Source organism: Hemiscyllium ocellatum, chromosome 28 (assembly GCF_020745735.1).
Source record: "Hemiscyllium ocellatum isolate sHemOce1 chromosome 28, sHemOce1.pat.X.cur, whole genome shotgun sequence".
Taxonomy (NCBI): domain Eukaryota; kingdom Metazoa; phylum Chordata; class Chondrichthyes; order Orectolobiformes; family Hemiscylliidae; genus Hemiscyllium; species Hemiscyllium ocellatum.
This window is the reverse complement of record NC_083428.1, coordinates 50,853,551-50,877,426: the sequence shown is the minus strand read 5'-3', so window position 1 is coordinate 50,877,426 and position 23,876 is coordinate 50,853,551. Positions and strand designations below refer to the sequence as shown.

Genomic DNA, 23,876 nt, shown 5'->3' with positions numbered 1-23,876 from the left:
GCTGTTTACTGTGAGTGATCTTACCGGCTGCAGGATTTACTGAAGGCTCCAGATCTCCCTCTCCACCTCTCTCACTCGGGCTGACCAACCAGTTTCAATGAGGTGATGGATGAGACAGGAGTGAGGAACATCCTGATTACCTGCATGAGACAGAAGTAGACAGAATGGGAAATTAGACTGATGCAATGAGGATAACTCATGCAGAGTGGCACTGAGTCCAACAGAGATCTCGAGAATCCCAGTCTCCATCCCTTGCCTGTGTTGCTGTGTCTCTCTGGAGTGGACAATTCTGTTGACTCAGGATCTCAGGCCATCTGTAAGAGGGAGAAATGCTGCCAGAGGCAGCAAATAGAACGACACAGCGAGGGATACCACATGGAGAGATACTGAGTGATATCACATTATTAGACACTGCATTAACAGGGAATTTTTTGAATTTGTAACAAAGGCACTGGGATAATTGTGAGGGGATTCAACATTCCTGTCTCGTCATCCCTTTGGCGGTGGGTCACAGACGAGGCTGACTCTCTCCCACTCTCGGGGCGGGGGGGGGCGGGGGGTAGAGGGGAAGTTTGTTGTTGGCTGTACAGACCGATGTGGACTTTCACACACACTGTTAGACTTGGGGCAGAAGGTGGCCATGGGAAAGGGGTGGGTGGGGCATTGATGTGACAGCGCGCTCCTTGTGCTGTTTTCTCCTGGATTCCCAATTTCACTACAGCAAGTCTCGAGGTGCTCAACATTTACATATAATAAATAGAAAGCAGGAGACAACAGCTTCGCTTCACTTAGAGGTCACCACTGATGATGTTACCGAGCCAGGTAACGAAATCTCTGGAAATCAAACCTACAGCTCAGCGAGCAAACCTACACCCTAAACCTCAACCTGAGCTACAAACCTTCACAAAACGTGCGACATTCCAGCACGTTCCCTACTTACTGTCAGGCTAACATCGTTTGGTTTCAGACTGACTGCACAAAGGATTTTGGTAATCCTTGTGTATCAATCTGACAAAGGGAGTTTACGGATCAGCAGGTAATTGAGAAGGCAAATCAAATGCTGGCATTTATTACAAAGGGAATGGAGTTTAAAAGTAGGGAGGTCCTGCTACAACGATGTAAGGTAAAAGTCAGACCAACCTAGATTAAATGAACAGTATGTGTGCCCTAAGGAAAGATATTCTTGTATTGGAGGCAGGCCAGGGAAGGTTCACTCAGCTGATCCTGGAGATGGCAGGTTTTTCCAATGAGCAGAGGTGGGGTAGATTGGCCTTGAAATTATTGGGGTTTTGAAGAATGGGAGAGAAATCGAAAGAAACATCCAGGATTCTGATTTGCTTTGACAGGGTAGATGCCGTTAAGTTGGAAAATAGAACAGTACAACACAGTAATAGGCCCTTCGGCACACCATGGCTGTACTGACCATGATGCTATTCTCAACTAATCGCATCTGCCTGCACATGGTTGATATCCCTCTATTCTCTGCCTGTTCATGTTCCTGTCTAAATGCCACTTCAAAACTTTGCTCTCATTGCCACCTCTCCCACCTCCTGAGCAGCTTCCACTCTCTCGGTAAAGAAAACTGGCCTCATTCATCTCACTTAAAACTCTCACTCTCACCTTAAACCGAGGCAGACTAGTATTTGATATTTCTACAGTGAAAGAAGGATTCCAACTCTCCACACTGTTCACACCTCTCCTAACGCTATATACCTGTACCAGGTTACCCCCCAGTCTCTGATATTCTCACAAAATAATCCAACTGCGTCCAACCTCCTTACAGTAAACACATTCTCATCCATGCAACATTCTGCCAACCCTCTGTTACACCCTCCCCAAAACCTCCACATCCTTCCTGTAGCGTGGAGATGAGAACGACACACAAACCTTCCAAACATGGCCGAATGAAGTTTCATTCAGTCACAACATGACATGCAAACGTCTGTACTCAATACTGTGACCAATGAAGGTAAGAATACCATACTCCTCCTTTACCACCACATCCTACTGTGTTGTTATTTTGCGGGAGCTATGGATTTGCATCCAAGGTCATCTGTTTATCAATGTTTCCAATTAGTCAATCATTGTACTTCTCTCTTCCATTTGACTTCATAAATGTATCACTTCACACTTGTCCCGATGAAATTCGGTTTGCAATTTCTCTGCACAGCGTCCCAGCTGATCTACACACTGCTGCAACCTTTAACACTCCTCCTCACTATCCACAATTCCCCTCACTATCCCTGATCATTACATGCTTTTCCAAATTTCATCTGCAAAATACTAAGCAAACTGCTGACCTTTTCATCTGAAGCACAGATATAAATTACACACAGACACCGCAGCACTGATCCTTGTGAAACACCATTGGCCACAGACGTCCAATCAGAAATTGACCACTCCACATTCCTCTGTCTACTATCACCAAGGAAATATTGTATCCAACTTACCAACGAGCATGAATTGTGATTTGATCTTCCAGATCCCCCTTGCTATTTGGAAGCTGCAAATTCAAAATGATTCGATATTTTGATTCCCAGATTAAATTGGCTGTCTCACTAAAGCACTGACTGTATCCTTTCTTCACAACAGACGGGATATTGCTTTTTTTTTTGCTGATCCTGCCTAAATCCCTACAACCCCTCAATAATCACATTGCTGTCATGATCATTCTGCAGCCACCCCTCCACAATAACAGTTCGATCATTTCTGTTCTCTTCAGTTAATGCTCTCATTCCATCTGCCTTGTTGCAAATGCATGGCGCGTGTCACCGAGAGAGGAACTTTGAGGGATGTTTGGGAACGCAACAATGTTAAATGTAGTTATAGTTGCTACAAAATGTTCGCAGGAGAAAACATTTTATTGTTTGGAGGAAGTTAGAGAGATAAAGCAACTTTGATTAGACTTCAGAGACAGGGATGTGTGTAGGGCTGTGGATCATTACATGAGAATATCACAATGATAGGGAGGGTGGTATGGAATGGAGAATATTACAGGGAAAGGGAGGGTGGTATGGACAGGAGAATGTTGCAAGCACATGGAAGATGCTATAGACTGGAGTATGTAGCAGGGATAGGGAGGAAGTTGTAGACGGCATAAAGTTAGAAGGAGAGATGATTTTATGCACTGGAAGGTATGTCAGAGAGAGTGAGTGGTGTGCATGCTGCAAGATACGACAGGGATAGGGAAGCTTGTAGAGACTGGATGAGAGAGTCGTAGAGAGTCTTGTGAGAGACCAGATTCACTTATGAGCATAGGATGTGCTGCAGTGAGCGGACCCTTTTGCAGATATAAACGAGGATACAATTGCCACAAAGCAGTCACACCAATACATAGGTATATAGGAACGGAAGGATTTAAAGAGATTACACAGACTCGGAGTGTTGTATGCAGTGGAGGAGATTAAACTGATAGGGATGGTTTTGGAGTCTCAAAAATGTTAGAAAATAATGAGAGTTGCGATGGTGAGGGCAAGTTTCAACAATTTGGAGGATATAGATCTAAAGGAGCTTTGTCAGTTAGCGATGGTACAGTAAAGGGAATTGTAGTGGCTTCCCTTCCATAAGCAATCCATAAGCACTTAAAATAGCCTGTTTGACATCTGCATTATCTCTCGACCATTCATCAGACAGTGCTGCAAATACTTCACTGCCTCCGCCTACCAGCTTAGACTGAACTAGCATTTGTCAGAAGATCTCGGGCCACTCTATCTCTCTCTGCAATTTTTCAAATGAAATATAGAGTTCCTTGACACTAGAGTCACACATAGTCAGGATAACGAAGAAGGTGCTTGGTATGCATTCCTTTATTGGTCAGAGTATTGAGTACAGGAGTTGGGGGGTCATGTTGCGGCCGTACAGGACAGTGGTTAGGCCACTTTTGGAAGACTGCATGCAACTCTGTTCTACTTCCTATCGGAAGGGTGTTGTGAAAATTGAAAGGGTTCAGAAAAGATTTACAAGGATGTTGCAAGTGTTGAGCTATAGGGAGAGTTGAACAGCTGATGGTTGTTTTCCCTGGAGAGTCGGAGGTTGAGGGTGATCTTATAGAGGTTTATAAAATCAAGAGAGGCATGGATAGGTAAATAGACAAAATCTTTCTCCTGGGACGTGCGAGTCCAGAATTGTAGGGTGAGGTTTAGGATGAGAGGAGAAAGATATAAAAGAGAACCAAGGGGCAACATTTTCATGCAGAGGGTAGTACATGTATGGAATGAGCTGCCAGAGGAAGTGGTGGAAGCTAGTACAACTGCAATAGTTAAAAGGCATCTGGATGGATGTATGAATAGGAAGGGTTTAGAGGGAGATGAGCTGGGTGCTAGCAGGTGGGTCTACATTGGGTTGGGATATCAGATCTGCAGGATGGGACCGTGAATGGGTTGTGGGACCTGGAAGATGTTATGATTTTAGCTACCTATAATTTTTGATTGGATCTTTTAGCTGATCTTACAGCTGGTACAATTGCAACATTTAAGAAGCATTTGGATGGATATATGAATAGAAAGAATTGGGAGGGATATAGGCCAGGTACTGGCAGGTGGGACTAGATTGGGTTGGAATATCCTGTCGGCATGGACGGGTTGGAATGAAGGGTCTGTTTCTATGCTGTACATCTCTATGACTGTAAGACTGGCTGAATGGTCCAATCAAAAATTACCTCCGGTTCAAATCATAATATCCTCCATGTTCCACAACCCATCCTCAGTCACATCCTGCAGGTTCTATGAATTCCGTAACCTCCTGCAGGTCCCAAGTCCCTTCCTACATTTGTACCATCCTCCATGTTCTGCAGCCCTTCATACCTCGTAACATGGCCCAGACTATCCAACTCTTCCTTCCTCTGCAATGTTCCCGAGAAGGGCACTGGAGGATGGTGGGGGTTACAGATATATGGAGGGACATCAAGACGGCAGGATTTTGTAGATATTAGAAATATAGGGACTTGAGGAGTTTAGGAGTGTTGTAGGGACTGGAGGAACTTACAAAAGGTAGGGATAGTTTTAGATTGGAGGATTCTGCAGAACACCTTTACGTGGTAAAAGGCAGGATTCTTAGCAGCGTGCAAGAACAAAGGGATCCTGTGTCCTTCAGGTCACCACCCAAGTTGACAGGGTGTTAAGAAGGCGGATGGTGTGTTGGCTTTCATTAGCGGGGGGGATTGATTGTCAGAGATGAGAGGTTTTCCTGCAGCTATACAGAACCCCAGTTAGACCAAACTTGGAATATTGTGAACAGTTCTATTCGCTTCATTATAGGAAGGATGTGGAAGCTTTAAAGACAGTGCAGAGGAGATTGAGCAGGATGCAACCTGGACTAGAGGGCATGCCCATAGAAGGTAGTTTGTGGAAGCTGGGGCTTTTCTGATCAGAGCGAAGAAGGAAGAATGGTGACATGATAGAGGTGTACAAGGGAATGAGAGGCATAGATAGAGTGGATAACCAGAGACTATTTCCCATGACGAAATGGCTATCACAAGGGGACATAAGTGTCAGGTAATTGGCGGAGTGTTTAGCTTAGATATCAGAGGGTCTGGTGCTGGCAGGTAGAACTAGATTGGGTTGGGATATGCTGTCGGCATGGTCAGGACTGGTACGTTATTTACACAGAGTGTGGTGGGTGCGTGGAATGGACTGCCAGCTTTGGTAGTAGATTCAAACACATTACAGACATCTAAGCAACTCTTGGATCGGCATATCAATGATAGTAAAATGTAAGGTATGTAGGTTTGTTTCGTCTTCAGAATAGGATAAAAGGTCAGCACAATATTGAGCGTGGAAGAGCTTGTACTGGAACATGCAATTCCATGTTCTAAATAGCAAGCGTTATGTTGGCAGCAAGATGTTTTGGGAGATGGGAGAGGATGTGATCTGAATTAAGTGACACAAATAAGAGGCGTTGCTAAGGTTGTAGGAGGGAACAGAGACAGAAATTGTCTGGTCTTGAGCAGATGACCCTGACTGAGACGGGTGTGGGGACTGGAGGTGGTTTCACAGGGAAAGAGGATCATAGAGCCACGGGAGGTTGCAGAAATGTGGAGAGCTACCGGGCCTACAGGAGTTCATGGAGATGGGAGGTTGGGAGGAATGGAGCAGTTTACAGGGATAAGGATAGTGGTAGGATGGGGTGTTTTACACAGACAGGAATGTTTCAGGTGAATGGAGCTGAGTACAGAGATAAAGTGGGTTGTACAGATTGGAAAAACAAATAGACGTATGGAGGGTAGTCGTGACTGAAGATGTTTGTATTTTCAGGAAGGCTTAGGTTCTGAAGGTTATTTAGATAAAGAGGATGTGGAATCAATCAGATTTTCCAAGTGATAAAGACAGCAATTTTCTTTGGAGACAGTTTCACAGATTAGCGAGCATTAGTAACCTCCTCCAGTTTGGTCAAAGTGGGCAGGATTGTCGGGGAGGGTGATGTTTACACATGTAAGAGCTGGAGAAGATTATGGAAATGAGTGGATGGATGGAGACACTGGAGGAGCTTCCATTGACAGGGTGGGGCTGGCAATGAAAAGATATCACATAGATAATGGGTCTTGTAGGAACTGGATCGGAAGAGTCACAGGGATTGGAATGATTTCTGCAGATTTGGAGTCTTAGAGGGACTGAAAGAATTGTAGGGTCTCCACAGATTGATCGTGTCTTTAAGAATAGAAGAGTTTATGTAGATACGGATAGCTTAAACCCAATGCAAGCAGTCTTCATTTCAAGACCAGAGCCTTATTATCCCTCACCAGCCAAGGATTCCTAACCCTGCCAGTTTTTCCCTTTATCCCAATGGGGAAGACTGGTCCTGGATTCTTGAGATCACACTCTAACAACCCTCCCATTTACCAGTTGTTCCCTTTCCTTCAAACAGACTCACCCAATCGACTGGAATCATAATATGGAGGTGCCGGTGTTGGACTGGGGATGTACAAAGTTAAAAATCACCCAACACTCGGTTCCAGTCCAACCAATTTTTTTGAAAGCACTAGCTTTCAGAGCACTGCTCCTTCATCAGGTGGTTGTGGAGCACAATCCTAATACACAGAATTTATAGCAACAGGATGGCAGGGTCATGGAATATAATATCAAACAAATTTAGTTGAAGCCTTTCATCTGTTACAGTGATCACCAGCGCTTCCAAAGGGAGTTGGATTATAACTGGGCACTGTGCAATTTTAAATTCACAGCATTGACGCTGGCCAGATCCTGCAGAATGGCCCCAAACCTGGCCCTGTTCCAGTTTTCCTACTCAATCTGGGGACCTGCTGATCTTCCTCCATAACTATGTTAAAACGAAGACAGTTGTGGGCACTGGACCCAAAGTGCTCTCCGAATGACACTTCAGTCACTAGTCCGACCTTGTTTTGTGAGGGGTGTTCCAGTGTTGCACCTGCTGAGTAGAGTAGGGCCCTCGGCATACTGATTTAGAAACCTTCCTTGGACACATTTGAAAAATTGCACTCCGTCCAGGTCTTTTATACTCCAGGTGGCCCAGTCAATACAGGGAATATTAAAATCTCCAGCCTGTACTCCTCTTCCAATCCTATAGTTATCAGCAATCTCTCTACACATCTGCTCCTCTGGCATCTGTTGTGTCTATAACAGTCTACAATACAGTCCCATCAAAGTGACCACCCCCCTTCTTCTTTATAAATTCTAACCATGTGGAATTTTAAATGAGTATATGTTTTAAAAATTGGAATTAACAATCCATAAATAAGTATTGATAAAAATCCAAACACTTGACCTTCAGAGAAAGACAACAGTTCACTCTCATGTGGTCTGCACGACATACCCACAGCAAAGTGGTTGCCTCTCAATGACCCTGTGAAATGGGCGAGCCAGCTGCTTAGCTCAAGGGCAGCAAGGGATGGGCAATAAAGACTGGTCAGCCAGAGACACCCACATCCCAGACCGGATTTTAAAAAAAAAATCCATTCAGATTGGTCCCAGCTCAGTTCCAGTGGAACAATGTCCTGGCCAATCACGTTGGTAGGTATATGGACAGGGCTTTAAACTGACAGGGAGGATGCAGGGACAGGCTTCAGGTGAAAGAAGCTTTCCAAATCCAAAGAGAAAACGTGAAGCATCAGAGCAGCGTGGGAATGTGACTGAAGACAACAGAAAGGAACAGGATGGGACAAAGTTTAACTAAAACTGTACATCAGCAAATCCATTTGTGACAGGAAATTGTGGGAACGAGTAAATTATGTTTTTTATTAATGGCCAAAGTCTCTGCAACAAGGTAGATGGATTTGTGACACAGAGATAAAAGAGGTTTAGACACCAGAGAGATGTGGTTACAGGACGAACAAAAGGTGGACAGAAATATTCAATGGTTCACAACCCTGTGCAAATTCAGTCAAAATGGGTAAGAATAACGATAATGGTTAAGAAATGCATTATAGAGAAAGCATTAGGCCTCAGATCATGAAGTAGAGTCAGTTTGAATGTAAATTCTGGCTACTACTTGCCAAGGACACAAGTAGCAGAACAGTTTTAGACCACCAAACAATATTCCATGGCTCGTCACTGCAATAAATAGGAATTCATTGGATTTTTAAAAAAAGGAATGGTGAACATTTAGTGAAATGTCAATATTCGCAAAGTCTGGGACACTCACACTGACAACAGTGATATTGGAAGAGGAGTTCAGAGAATTTTTTTCAGTGTTTCTTAGAATAACACATTGTGCAATTGGTTAGGGACGTAACTGTCTCAGAGCGACTGTTGTGTGATAAAACTTAGTGAATGAGTAATGTCACCTGGAGAGATCCTTTGGGAAATTGTGATAAAGTGCAGTTTAAAGAAATATAAAGTTTTAAAGTAAATCACAGAAAGGACAAGCTACAACTAGAAACAAAAATAGCCAATTACATGGATTTGATAGGAGAACTGACCAAGGTAAACAGGCTGAACAGACTGAAATATGGGCGTCTGGAAATGAACAGTGGCAAACATTTGAAGGAACAGTGTAAAACACTCAACAAAAGGACATTCGACTGAAACAGACAAAAACTCAGCAAGAAATCCCCCCCGGTCCCTCACTCAGGACAAAACTGATCATATTAGATTATGAAGCTGAGAACATCACCAAAAAGTACTTAAAATCCTCAACTGAGAGAGAGTTTTAGAGTAAGTTTTAAAGGGATTGAAATGGGTCTGCTAACAGGAGGAGGGCAATGGGAAGGGGAACATTGTCAACGTTTATTGACACGAGAGAAACATGGAGAGACGAAGGTGCTAGAGTTAGTGAGAGAGTTACAGAGAGTGGGCAGGGCCAAAACGGTGTTACAAAGCCAGGACAGATTGCTGCAGCTGGAGGGGTTTGCAGAAGTAGGGAGGGACATATGTACTTTTATTTATTCATTCATGGGATGTGGGTGTCATTGCCTGGACCAGCATTCTTTTACCCTACTGCTAATTACCCAGAATTTGTTGGGCTCCGGTGGATATATATAATACTTTGCTGGACACAGGTGAAGTGCTGACTGACTGCAGGGTCGCTAATGTCGTTCCTTTGTTCAGGAAGGACAGCAGGGATAGGCCAGGTAATTACATAGCAGATAGTCTGACAGCAGGGGGAGGGAAATGATTGGAATGAATTGTGAGGATGAATCGACACTTGCAAAGATAAGGACCAACTTGGTTTAGTCATCACAGATTTGGCAGAGGAAGGTACTGTCGGAGGAATTCAGTTCAGTTTTTTCTTTAAATGGTGCTGAAGTATATTGATGAAGGCAGTGCAGATGAGTGTTTTACATGTACTTGACTAAGTCCTTGAACAAGATGCAAAATGTAAGGCTGATCCAAAAGAACTGCGTTTCAAGGCAGGTTGGCAAATTGGATGCAAATTTGGTGAATAGAATACTTTCACCAGCGGGTGTACCACAGGGATCTGTGCAGGAACCATTGAACATTAATAACTCGGATGTGAAAACAAAAGGTATCATTAGTAGGTTTGCAGATGATATGAAAGGTGAGGGTGTTGTTCACAATGAGGAGGATCATCTCCGTCTGCTGTTCGATGTCGATCAGATGAAAATCTAAGCAGAGTTTAGTTCTGATCGAAGTGAGGAGATACTCTGTGGGAGGTACGATAAGCGAAGGACAGACATAATGAATGGTAGGACCTTGCGGAGTATTGAGGAATACAGGGACCTTGGTGGACAAGTCCATAGATCCCTGAAGGTGTCAGCACAGGGAGACAGGGTGGGAAAGGCACCTAAACTGGGAGCGGGAGAGGGACCCACATCCTGCTGGGGTGAATTGCTAGAGATGCTTGAGAGGATATAACCTAGTCTGGCAGGGTGTTGGACCTTAAATAGACGTAAGGCCAGAAAGAAGATTGATGCTGGTACACGAGTTACAGACAGTAATTTTAGCAGACAAGGCAGGCAAGAACATAGCAGGGAATGGGAGAAAACCGATGATTAAACCGCATTTATTTCAATCCAAGGGGCCTGACAGCTAAGGAAGATGAACTCAAGGCATGGATTGGAACATGGGACTGGGATATTTTAGTTATTACAGAAACACAGCTGAGGGAGGGGCAGGACTGGCAGTTCATTGTTTCAAGGTAGAGATGCTACAGGAAGTGGAGGCAAGAGAGGACGTGTGGTGGTGAATGAATCATCCCAGCAGTACTTAGAGAGGATATTCCTGTGGGATCGCCCAGTGAAGCTATGTTAGTCGAACTGAGAAATAAGAATGGGTCATCACTTTGATATGATCTGACTGCTGACCCCGAATAATCCGTGGCAGACTGAGGAACAAATATGTTGGGACATCTTAAATATCAACCAGAATAACAGGGCTGTTATGGTCGGGTTTTTGAACTTTCCAGACCTAGACTGGGACTGCCAGTGTTCAGCGTTTGCAAGGGAGGAATTTGGTAATTGTGTTCCAGAAAACTCCCAATCAATATGTAAATGGCCTGAAAAGAGAAAGGGGCAAAACCTGACCGCCCCTTGGGAATCAAGGTCGGGAAAGGGACTGAGGTGTGAGTGGGAAAGCATTTTGCCAAAGTGACCACAGTTCTAGTAGTTTCAAAACAGCTTTGGAAAAGGACAGGCCTGGTCCACAAGTGCAAGTTATAAAATGGAGCCAGACCAATCTTGATCGTGTTAGCCAGGAACTTTCAAAATATGATTGGGGAAGGGAATTATTTACAGGGAAAGGGAAGTTTGCCAAGTGAGAATATTTTAAAAGTGAGATAAACTGATCGATTAGCGCCAGCATTTTCCTGTTTGTGTGCAGCTCAATACTGACAGCATTCGGAAACACTGGCTGTCTATTGAGGGTCTGGTCAAGGAAAAGGGGGCACATGTCAGGTATAGCCAGCTGGATCAAGGGAATCCCTGAAGATATACAGGGGCTGTAGGAATACACTGAGTAGAAAACAGGAATGGAGAAAGGGTACAAGAAATAGCCTCAGCAGAGAAGGAAAGGGGAATCCAAAAGTGATTGTATCAGTATATTAAGAGTGCATAAGTAACTCAGGACAAAATAGTATCCATTAAAGATCAATGATGCCATCGATGTGTGGAACTGCAGGATATTTGCTAAGATCCTAAACATTTTTTTCACCCCAGAACTTACTGTGGAGAAAGACCGGGGACCTCAGGGACCAAGAGCAATTCGTTAGACCACATTTGGAGTCCTCTGCAATTCCAGTCTCCCTGCTATAGGAAGGATGTTGTGAAACTTGAAAGGGCTCAGAAAAGATTTACAAGATATTGCCCGGGTTGTTGCTGAATAAGCTGGGGTTACTGTCACTGGAGAATCGGAGACTTAGGGATGACCATATAGAAGTTTATATGAACATGAGCGGTATGGATAGGGTAAGCATTCAGGGCCTTTTCCCAGAATTTGGGGAGTCCAAAACTAGAGGGCATAAGTTTAAGGTTAGAGGTGAATGGTTTACAGAGGGACTGAATGGACAACGTCTTCACACACATGGTGATGTGTGTATGGAATGAGCTGAGAGAGAAAGTAATGGAGACTGATACAATTACAACATTTAAAAGGTATCTGGATGGGCAGCTGAATAGTAAGGGTGTAGACGTATATGGGCCAAATGCTGGAAAAGGGAATGGATTTATTTAGGTCTTCTGGTCAGCCTGGACGAGTTGGGGACCAAAGGGTCTGTTTCTATGCTGTATATCTCTATGACTTGAAAAGAGGTGGTGCTGGAGGTTTTAAAACACAAAGCTATGGCCTGTCCCAGAACCTGATTAAGTGTATCACAGGACACTGTGGAATGCTAGGGAGTAAATTTTGGAGCCCCTAACAAACGTACGTGTACTATGTGTGATGGGCTGGCAGGCTGGAGGGTGGCGTCATGGACAGTGAAGGATGTTTTCTGAGATTACAAAGGGATCTTGATGAAGTGAGTGAATGGGCTGAAAAACTAGAGATGGAATTCCATCTGAATAAATACAAGGCAATGCATTTTGTAAAACAAACAAGGGTAGAGCTTATACAATTAATGTTCGAGCCTCGGTTGGTGTTTTAGAGCAGAGGGACCTCCGGGTTCAGGTACATAATTCTTGACGTTTGCATCACAGGATGGATAAGACAGTGCTTGGCATGCCTGACTATTGCTCAGTAAATTGAGTTGAGGAATTGGGACGTCATGTTGAGATTGCACAGACATTTGTGAGGCCTGTTCTGCAATACTCTATCCAGTCCTGGTCGCCCAGTTAACAGGGAGGGTATTATTAAGCTGCAGGGCATTCAGAAGAGATTTACCAGGATATTGCTGGGTATGTAAGGATTCAGTTCTGAAAAATGGCTGGATAGTCTGAGCCTTTTTTTCACTGGAGCCTGGAGTTTGAGACATTATACTATAAAGGTTTATGAAAAAAATGAGGAATATAGATCAATTTAATGGTCGTTGCCTTTTCCTCAGGATGGGGGAGTCTCAAGAGGAGGAGCCACATTTTAAGGTTAGAGAGAGATGTTCAAAAAAAAGATATGGGGCTATTTGCTACACCGAGGGTGGTTTGAGTGTGGAATGAACGTCCTGAGAAAGGGTTGATATGGGTACAATTACAACATTTAAAAGGTATTTGGATAAACAGGTGAATAGGGAAGGGTTGGAGTTATATGGGCCAGCAACAGGCAGCTGGGAAGAGTTTAGTTTCAGATGATGGTGAGTATCAGCTGAAGGGTCAGTTTCTATGCTGTATGGCTCTATGACAAGAATATGGTTTTATTCCTTTATTGAATAAAGGATCAGGGCTGGGTCCACTGATGTGCATCATCTCCATAAAGGAATTGGTTGAAAATATAGGAGTGATTGTGCGAAAGTTTGTTGATGATCAAATTAATGGTGTAGTGGGCAGTAAATACGGTTATCAAAGGGGATCTTGACCAACTGGGCCAGTGGACCAAGGAATGAAAGATGGAGTTTAATTCAGATGTTGGATTTTGTTAAGACAAACCAGGGAGGACTAACACAGTTAATGGAAGGGCTCTGGCCAGGGTTGTCGAAGAAAGAAAGAGAGAGAGACCAGGGGGTGCAAGTTACATTGTTCCTCGGAAGTGGCATACCAGGTGGACAGGGTGGGGAAAGCGGCATTTGGCACACTTGTCGACATTGGCCAGCACTTTGTTACATACTTTGGAGATATTTGTATCATTGTCCTAAATATTTCCCTTGGGCAGAGGAGGCCACGGGGTGACCTAAGAATGATGAATACCCAAGGGTAGGTGAGTCCAAAACTCGAGGGTATAAACAGGAGGTGAGAGAGCAAGGATTTAAAGAGGGAGTTAACGGGGAACGTTACCCACAGAGGATGGTGCATAGACGGAACAGACTGCCTCAGGCACATTCGAGAAACAAGAACAATTACAGCATGGAACAGACATTTGGGCAGGAACATGGAGAGGATAAGGTTGGAAGAGCTAAGGGCCAAATGCAGGCAATTGAGACTCATTCAGTTTAGGAAACATGGGCAGCATTGTGGAGTTGGACCACAGGTTCTGTTTCCGTGCTATATCACTCTGTATCCAGTTAAAGAGGATTAGTGTACCAAAATAAGGCATGTTGTAGACACTGAAGCAACTTACAGTGATAGTGATGGTATTCTGGAATGCAGTACATTTCAAATATGTGGAGGGACTATCGGGAATGGAGCAGGTTACAGGGCCAGGGACTATTGTAGGAGTTAAAACTGACTGAAGACACTGGTGCACAAGCCATGCCACAGATACAGTTTTGCAGAGTAGTGAGTCTTAGTACAGTGTTAGAGGGAGAACACAGAACAGAAAGATCCCAGGCAGCATTCACAACATCTCGTCGGAGGCCTACTCTCCCCTCTGTTGTCCTGACGCTCACTGAGACAGCACAGGCCTGGATTGATACCTATGAACTTCCGATGCTGTCTCAGTGCAATTTCAGTTAAAGTAGATGTGGTGACTGAGCATGGGGTGTGTCTATACTGTGCTCCCCACGCAGCACTGTATCTATATCATGTATCGTTAGCCAATATTTGCACTGTGCTCCCTGCTCTGTGCACTGTGAGTGATCTTACCTCACTGCAGGATTTATTGAAGGTTCCAGATCTCCCTGCCCTTTGTCTCTCTGGCTGACCAACCATCTACAATAAGGTGATGGATGAGACACACAGCAGTTGGGAAGTCTATTGAGTCAGGAACTTCCTGACTACCTACAGGAGACAGAGAAATAGACAGAATGGGAAATTAGACTGATGCAGTGAGGGTTACACAAGGAGAATGGAAATGAACCCCACAGATATCTGGAAAATCCCAAGCTCCATCCCTGGCCTGTGCTGTTGCATCTTTCTGGAGTGGAGAATTCTGTTAGCTCAGGATCTGGAGTAGCTGCAAGAGTGAGAGACACTGACAGAGGCAGCAATTAGACCCACACAGTGAGGGATACCACATGGGGAGAGACTAAGAGAGATCACCGGAGTGCTGGAAGGCTTCAGGATGACACAATCATGTTGGAAGAATGGGTTTAGCTTCATGTATCAGTGCTCAGGGATGAACAACCAGTGAGCAGGTGAAGTGATGACCCAGTAACATTATTGTTAGGACATTTGTCCAAAACCTCAGTTAGTGCTCAGGGGAGGCAGGTTTGAATCCAATCATAAGATATGGTGGAATTTAAAATCAATAATTTTAAAAATAGCAATTAACAATCCATAAACAAATATGAAACCATTGCTGATGTACAAAAATCACAATCTCTTAGATTAGATTCCCTCCAGTGTGGAAACAGGCCTTTCGACCCAACCAGTCCACGCCATCCCTCGAAAGAGTAACCCACTCAGACCCATCTCCCTCCACCTAATACACCTAACATTATGGACAATTTAGCATGGCCAATTCGCCTGACCTGCACGGCTTTGGACTGTTGGAGGAAACCGGAGAATCCGAAGGCAATTCACGCAGACAAGGGGAGAATGTGCAAACTCTACACAGTCGCTGGTATCGAACCTGGGACCCTGGTGCTGTGAGGCAGGAGTTCTCAGCACTGAGCCAGCGTGCCGCCCACTTGTCCTTTCGACAACGAGGTCTGATCATCCTCACGTAGTCTGCATGACATGCCTACAGCAAAGTGTTTGCCTCTCAATTGCCCTCTGAAATGGCCAAGCAAGCTATTCAGCTCATGGGCAGATAGGGCTGGGCTACAAAGGCTGGTCAGCCAGAGACACCCACATCCCCTACCTGATTTATAAAAAACATCCATGAGGATGGTCCCACTGGAACTGTGCTGGGACCAGTGTCCTGGCCAAACATGTCAGTTGATTTATGAACAGGGCTTTAAAGTGACATAGAGGATGCAGGGACAGGGTTCGGGTGAAAGGAGATTTCCAAATCCAAAGAAAAAAGGTGAAGCATCAGAACAGCATGGGGATGTGACTGAAGACAATCGGAAAGGAACAGGATGGGACAGAGTTGAACTAAAACTGTACATCAGTGAATAGGTTTGTTATAAGAAATTGTGGGAAAGAGTAAATTATGGGTTTTTTTTTAAATGGACGAAGTCTTATCAATAAGGTGGATGGATTTGTGACACTGAGATAAAAGAGGCTTAGAAACCAGAGAAATGTGGTTACAGGGTGAACAAAAGGTGGACATAAATATTCAATGGATCACAACCTCGCGGAAACTCAGGCAAAGTGGGCAACACGAACAATAATGGGTAAGAAAGGCATTACAGAGAAAGCATTTGGCATCAGATCATGAAGTAGAGTCAGTATGAATGTAAATTCTGGCTACTACCTGCCAAGCTACAAGCAGCAGAACAGGTTTAGCCACCGAACAGCATTTCATGGCTCATCACTGCATTAAACAGGAACTCTTTGGAATTATTTTAACAAACATATTGTGATAATTTTGGGAAACATCAATATTCCCATAATCTGGGACAGTCACACTGACAACAGTGATATTGGAAGAGGAGTTCAGAGAATTAGTTTTCACTGTTTCTTTGAAAAACAAATTGTGCAACTGGCGAGGGACAAAACTATCTCAGAGCGACCGTGATCAAACTTCGTGAATGAGTAATGTCACCGGGAGAGATCCTCTGCGAAATTGTGATAAAGTGCAGTTTAAAGAAAGATAAAGTTTTAAAATGATTCACAGAAAGGACAAGCTACAAGTAGAAACAAAAATAACCAATAACATGAGTTGGAGAGGAGAACTGACCAAGGTAAACAGGCTAAACAGACTGAAATATGTGCCTGTAAATGAGCAGTGGAAAACATTTGAAGGAGCAGTGTAAAACACTCAACAAAAGGACATTCCATTGAAACAGACAAATCCTCAGCAAGAAATCCCCATCGGTCCCTCAATCAAGTAAAAAGGATCATATTAGATAATCGGGCTTAGAGGATCACCAAAATGTACTTTGTCCTGAAGTGAGAGAATATTTTAGGAGTAAGTTTTAAAGGGATTGCAAAGGATCTGCTCGCAGGAGGAGATCTGATGGAAGAGGGAATAATTGTCAAGGTTTTATGTCACAACAGGAACCGGGAGAGCTGAAGGTGCTGGAGGTGGTGCGAGTGTTACAGAGAGTGGTCAGGGCCTGAACGGTGTTACAAAGCCAGTACAGATTGCTGCAGCTGGAGAGGTTTGCAGCGGTAGGGAGGGACATAGGTATTTTTATTTATTCATTCATGGGATGTGGATGTCACTGATTGGACTAACGTTCTTTGCCTCACTGCTAATTACCCAGAGTATAGCACAGAGTCAGCCATATTGCTGTGGATCTGGTGTCCCGTGCAGGCCAGACCAGGTTAGAATGTCAGATGTTCTTCTCTAAAGGATGTAAGTGAAACAGATGAGTACTTCCTACTGGTCAACAATGCTTTTATGTACAGCCACAACATGACATCCCAACTCCCAACTCCTACTCTCAGTGCTGTGCCCAAAGAAGGTAACCACCCCAAACGCCTGCTTCACCAGCCTGTCTACCTGTGACACCACTTACAAAGAACTGTGTACCTGCATCCCTGGGTCTCTGACTGACACCGCTCCCCAGGGCCCGAACATTAACTGTACAGGTCCCGCCCTGGTTTGTTTCACAACATTGGAACACTCCATCTGCTATTCTTCAGCCCACTATCCCAGCAGTACTGTTAATCTTGTTGTATCATAGACAACTTTCTTCACTGTCCACTTTACCAACAATTTCAGTGTCACTCAAAAAACTTACTTACCACAAAACCAATATTCCCATCCAAACCATTTATCCAAATGACAAATAACAGGGGACCCACTACAGCACTGGTCACATGTCTCCAGTCAGAAAAACAACATGTCTCCCATCACCCTGTCTCCTACCATCAAGCCCAATTTTGTATCCAATTGACTAGCTCCTCCTGAATGCTATACCTTTTTACACTGATCTGAGCTTATTACACAGTTTACCAAACAGAACATACAACACAGAACAGTACAGCACAGGACCCTTCGGCCATGAAGCCATGCCCATCTTTGACCCGACGGTAAGATCAAACTAACCTACATACCCTTCATTTTGCTACCATCCATGTGCCTATCCAAGAGTCTGTTAAAATATCTCATTCTACCCACCCACCACTCTGTGTGTAAAGGACCTACATCTGAAATCTCCCCTTACACATCCTCCAATCACCTTATAATTATGCCCCCGGTACCATGTATGTCGTGGGATAAAGAGGTCTCTCACTGTTCATTCTATCTTTGCCTCACACCATCTTGTTGACTTCTATCAAATCACAGCACACTCTTCTTCATTCCTATGAGAAAAGCCTTAGCTCCCTCAACCTTTCTTCATAAGACATGCTCTCCAGTACAGGCAGCATCCTGGTAAATCTCCTCTTTACCCTCTCTAAAACTTCCACATCCTTCCTGTAATGAAGGGATCAAAACTGAACACAATATTCTAATTGGGATCTAAACAAGGCTGTATAGAGCTGCAGCATAACCGCATGGCTTTAAAACTCAATCCCCCAGCTAATGAAAGCCGATACAACATATTCTTTCTTAACAACACTCTCAGCTTGGTGGCAAATTTGATGGATCTCTGGTCATGAAACCCAAGATTGATCTGTTCCTCCACACTATCCAGTATTCTGCCTTTATCCCTGTATTCTGCATTCAAGTCTCACCTTCCAAAATACACCACTTCACACTTTTCCAGATTTGACTTCATCTGCCACTTCTCAGCCCAGCTCTACATCCTGTCAATGTCCCATTGCAATCTCCAATAGACATCCACACTATTCACCACTCCACCAACCTTCATGTCATTGAGAAACTTACTAACCCAATCTTCCACTCACACATCCAAGTCATTCATAAAATTACCAAAAGCAGACGTCCTGTAACCTCTCCGTGCAGAAAACCACTGGTCACCGAGCTCCAGGCTGAATGCATCACCCTCTGTCTTCTATGGGCCAGGAATTCTGTATCCAGACAGACAGGTTTCCATATATCCCATGCATTGTTCTTTCTCAATGAGCCATACATGTGTTTTGTCACATTCTCAAAGGATGCAATAAGATTTGTGATCATGACCTGTCCCTTACAAATGCTGACTTTCTCTAATCAAACTATGGTTTTCCAAGGAATCATAAATCCTGTATCTCAGAGTCTCCAATAATCTGCACATCACAGACAGAAGACTGACAGGTCTGTAGTTCCCAGGATTATCTCTATTCCCTTTCTTGAATAACGCATGGCTGATTCACCTAACCTGCACATCTTTGGGCTGTGGGTGGAAACCGGAGCACCTGTTGGACACCCACACAGACATGGGGAGAATGTGCAAACTCCACACAGACAGTCGCCCGGGGCTGGAATTGTAATCGCGTCCCTGGTGCTATGAGGCAGCAGTGCTAACGACTAAGCCACCGTGCTGGCCCATGTAACTCTCTAGAGCCCTGCTTCTGATCCTTCGTTCCTCAACCTTCGGTTTAGCTTCATTCTTCATCTTGACGAGATGTGCTACATCCCTTGGAACCTTGTCAAATGCTTTGCTGAAGTCCACGTAGACAACGCTGACTGCTCTGCCTTCATCTATCTCTTGGCCACCTCCTCGAAGAGTCAATCCAGTTTGTGAAATACGGTTTCCCACTCACAACGCCATGCTGAGTATCTCTAATCAGCCCTTGCCTTTGCAAATATATGTCGCTCCTTTCTCTCCGAATCTCCTCCAACAACTTAGCTAGCACTGGCTCACTGGGCTGTTATTCTCTGGTTTTTCCCTGCAGACCTAAAGTGATGGAATAGCATTAGGCACCCTCCACTCTTCCGGTAACTCATTGTGTCTATTGATAATATAAATATCTCTGTTAGGGACACCACAATCTCTTCCCTAGCTTCCCATGAATATTCAAGGATAGACTGAATGAGCTATTGAGGATTGATCTACCTTTATTTGCTTTAAGATTCCAGCACTTTCTCTTCTCTGTTGAGGATTCTTTCCAAGACATCACTATTCATTTCCTCAAGTTCCCGAGATTCCATGTCTTTCTCCACACTAAATACTGACATCACTATTTTGTCTAATGCCTCAACAACCTCAAGGTAAGGTGCCCTATTTTCTACCTAGTTACTCTTTAGCCTTTATTGAAACTTGTGTAAAGGTTTCTGAAAATTCAAATAAACCGTATCCTCGGTACAACGACCCCTACACCCGTATCTACTCTGCCATTTATACTCACGCCAATAAAAATACAATCCTACAGGCTTAAAGCCACATTCTCTTTTTATTATAAGTGTTTCTGGGCGTTCAGTTATTGTTCACTGACATATCCTTTCAAACATATTTTAGCTCCCGACCTACTGTCAGGCTAACACTGTTTGGTTTCAGACTGGCAGCAAAAAGGATTATGGGGGTTCGTGTTTAGCAAACTGAAAAAGGGAGCTTACAGGTTCACCAGGTAATAGATGTTTTGGAAATAAGGAAGGTCATGGGGACTGAAGGACATTATGAAAATAGGGAGTGATGTGGGGACTGTATGAGGTTATGGAGATAGTGTGTGCAGTGGTGACTGAAGAACATCATGGAGATAGGGAGTGCTGTGGGGCCTGAAAGGGGACAAAGAGATCTGCATGGCTGTTGGGCCAGAAGGAAGTTGCACAGATCAGGAGGATCATGGGAATTGAAGGAGGTTACTCTGAATGGGAGGGTCGTCAGAAATGGATGAGATTATGGAGATTGGGAGGGTCGTAGGGCCTTTTGGAGTTTATGGAGTTAGGGAGGTTTGTGGGGAAGGATTCAGGTTACATGGATAGGAAGAGTCGTGGGGACTGAAGGAGTGTATGGAGATAGGGAGGGCTGTGGGTACTGAAGGAGGTGATATAGATAGTAAGTTTATAGAGAAGCACAGGAAAGAAGAGCATGTATCGACCATTTGAACACAGAGTCGGTCCCACCATTCAATATGATCAGGGCTGATAATCTAACCCAGTACAGTGTTCCTGCTTTCACACGTACTCTGATATTATAGTGACGATGGCATTTAGTGATACAGCGGGCTGTAGTAACTGGGACGGGGGTGGTATCTTACAGAGATAGGGAGGGTTGTGGAAGTTGGGACAGGTGACAGATACAGGGCGGGTTTTAGGAAATGGAGGACTTTACAGGGATTTGGAGGAATGCAGGGATGCGACGTGGTAACAATCACAGGGAGGATTTAGGGAGCTGGATCTGAGACAGGTACGGCTGAGAACAGAAGTGAGTCAAACAGTCAGGACTGGCAGGGACTAGGTAGAGCGAATAAATTAAACTGCATTTATTTCAATGCAACGAGCCTAACAGGGAAGGCAGATGAACTCAGGACATGGTTAGGAACGTGGGACTGGGATATCATAGCAATTACAGAAACATACCTCAGGGATGGGTAGGACTGGCAGCTTAATGTTTCAGGATACAAATGCTACAGGAAGGATAGAAAGGGAGGCAAGAGAGGAGGGGGAGTGGCATTTTTGATAAGGGATAGCATTACAGCCCTGCTGAGGGAGGATATTCCCAGAAATACATCCAGGGAGGTTATTTGGGTGGAACGGAGAAATAAGAAAGGGATGATCACCTTATTAGGATTGTATTATAGATCCCCCAATAGTCAGAGGGAAATTGAGAAACAAACTTGTAAGGAGATCTCAGCTATCTGTAAGAATAATAGGGTAGTTATGGTAGGGGATTTTAACTTTCCAAACATTGACAGTGACTGCCATAGTGTTAAAGGTTTAGATGGAGATGAATTTCTTAAGTGTGTACAAGACAATTTTCTGATTCAGTATGTGGATGTACCTACTAGAGTAGGTGCAAAACCTGACCTACTCGTAGGAAATAAGGCAGGGCAGGTGACTGAGGTGTCAGTGGGGGAACACTTTGGGGCCAGCGACATAATTCTATTTGTTTTAAAATAGTGATGGAAAAGGATAGACCAGATCTAAAAGTTGATGTTCTAAATTGGAGAAAGGCCAATTTTGACGGTATTAGGCAAGAACGTTTGAAAGCTGATTGGAGGCAGATGTTCACAGCTAAAAGGACGGCTGGAAAATGGGAAGCCTTCAGAAATGAGATAACAAGAATCCAGAGAAAGTATATTCCTATCAGGGTGAAAGGGAAGGCTGGTAGGTATAGGGAATTCTGGATGACTGAACAATTGAGCGTTTGGTTCAGAAAAAGAAGGAAGCACATGTCAGGCATAGACAGGAAAGTTCGAGGGAATCCTTAGAAGAGTAGAAAGGAAGTAGGAGTATACTTAAGAGGGAAATCAGGAGGGCAAAATGCGTACATGAGATAGATCTGACAAATAGAATTAAGGAGAATGCAAAGGGTTTTAACAAATATATTAAGGAAAAAAGGGTAACTAGGGAGAGGATAGGGCCCCACAAAGATCAGCAAGGCTACCCTTGTGTGGAGCCAAAGAAAATGGCAGAGATATTAAATGAATATTTTGCATCAGTATTTACTGTAGAAAAGGATATGGAAGATATAGACTATACGGAAATCGATGGTGACATCTTTCAAAATGTCCAGATTACAGAGGAGGAAGTGCTGGATGTCTACAAACGGTTAAAGGTGATTAAATCCCCAGGACCTGATCAGGTGTACCCGAGAAATCTGTGAGAAGCTAGAGAAGTGATTGCTGGGCCTCTTGCTGAAATATCTGTATCCTCGATAATCACAGGTGAGGTGCCGGAAGACTGGAGGTTGGCAAACGTGGTGCCACTGTTTAACAAGGGTGGTAAGGACAAGCCAGGGAACTATAGACCAGTGAGCCTGAACTCAGTGGTGGGCAAGTTGTTGGAGGGAATCCTGAGGGACAAGATGCACATGTATTTGCAAAGGCAAGGACTGGCTTGGCTTTGTGCGTGGGAAATCATCTAGAATCCGGAATTCCTGATGAAGGGCTTGTGCCCGAAACGTCAAATTTCCTGTTCCTTGGATGCTGCCTGACCTGCTGCGCTTTAACCAGCAACACATTTTCAGTATGGGAAATCATGTCTCATAAACTTGATTGAGTTTTTTGAAGAAGTAACAAAGAATATTGAGGAGGGCAGAGTGATAGATGTGATCTATGTAGACTTCAGTGAGGCATTCAACAAGGTTCCCTATGGGAGACTGATTAGCAAGGTTAGATCTCCTGGAATACAGGGAAAACTAGCCATTTGGATACAGAACTGGCTCGAAGGTAGAAGACAGAGAGTGGTGGTGGGGGTTGTTTTTAGGACTGGAGGCCTGTGACCAGTGGAGTGCCACAAGGGTTGGTGCTGGGTCCTCTACTTTTGTCATTTACATAAATGATTTGGATGCGAGCATAAGAGGTACAGTTAGTAAGTTTGCAAATGACACCAAAATTGGAGGTCTAGTGTTCAGCGAAGAGGGTTACAACAGGATCTGGACCAGACGGGACAATGGGCTAACTGGCAGATGGAGTTCAATTCAGATAAATGCATGTGCTGCATTTTGGGAAACCAAGTTTGAGCAGGACTTATTCACGTAATGGTAAGTCCTACGGAGTGTTGCTGACCAAAGAGACCTTGGAGTGCAGGTTCATAGCTCCTTGAAAGTAGAGTCGCAGGTAAATAGGATAGTGAAGGTGGCATTTGGTATGCTTTTCTTTATTGGTCAGAGTATTCAGTACAGGAGATGGAAGGTCATATTGCGGCTGTACAGGACATTGGTTAGGGCACTGTTGGCATATTTTATGCAATTCCAGTCTCCTTCCTATCGGAAGAATTGTTGTGAAATTTGAAAGGGTTCAGAAAAGATTTATAAGGATGTTGCCAGGGTTGGAGGATTTGAGCTACAGGGAGAGGCTGAACAGGCTGGGGTGGTTTTCCCTGGAGCATCGGAGGCTGAGGGGTGACCTTACAGAGGGTTACAAAATTATGAGGGCATGGATAGGA

The 23,876-nt window shown here is 44.1% G+C and overlaps 1 long non-coding RNA gene across 1 annotated transcript in view; it reads right to left on the bottom strand.

Annotated features, from left to right (window-relative positions):
* LOC132829170 (uncharacterized) overlaps positions 1 to 14,597 on the bottom strand; it is a 468,019-nt gene extending 453,422 nt beyond the window's left edge. Inside the window, exons 1-2 of the long non-coding RNA XR_009646221.1 lie at positions 14,531 to 14,597; positions 25 to 140 (exon numbers count right to left, since the gene is read on the bottom strand). This is a non-coding gene — a long non-coding RNA (uncharacterized LOC132829170). The remainder of the gene's footprint in view (positions 1 to 24; positions 141 to 14,530) is intronic.
* Between the last annotated feature and the right edge of the window lie 9,279 nt (positions 14,598 to 23,876).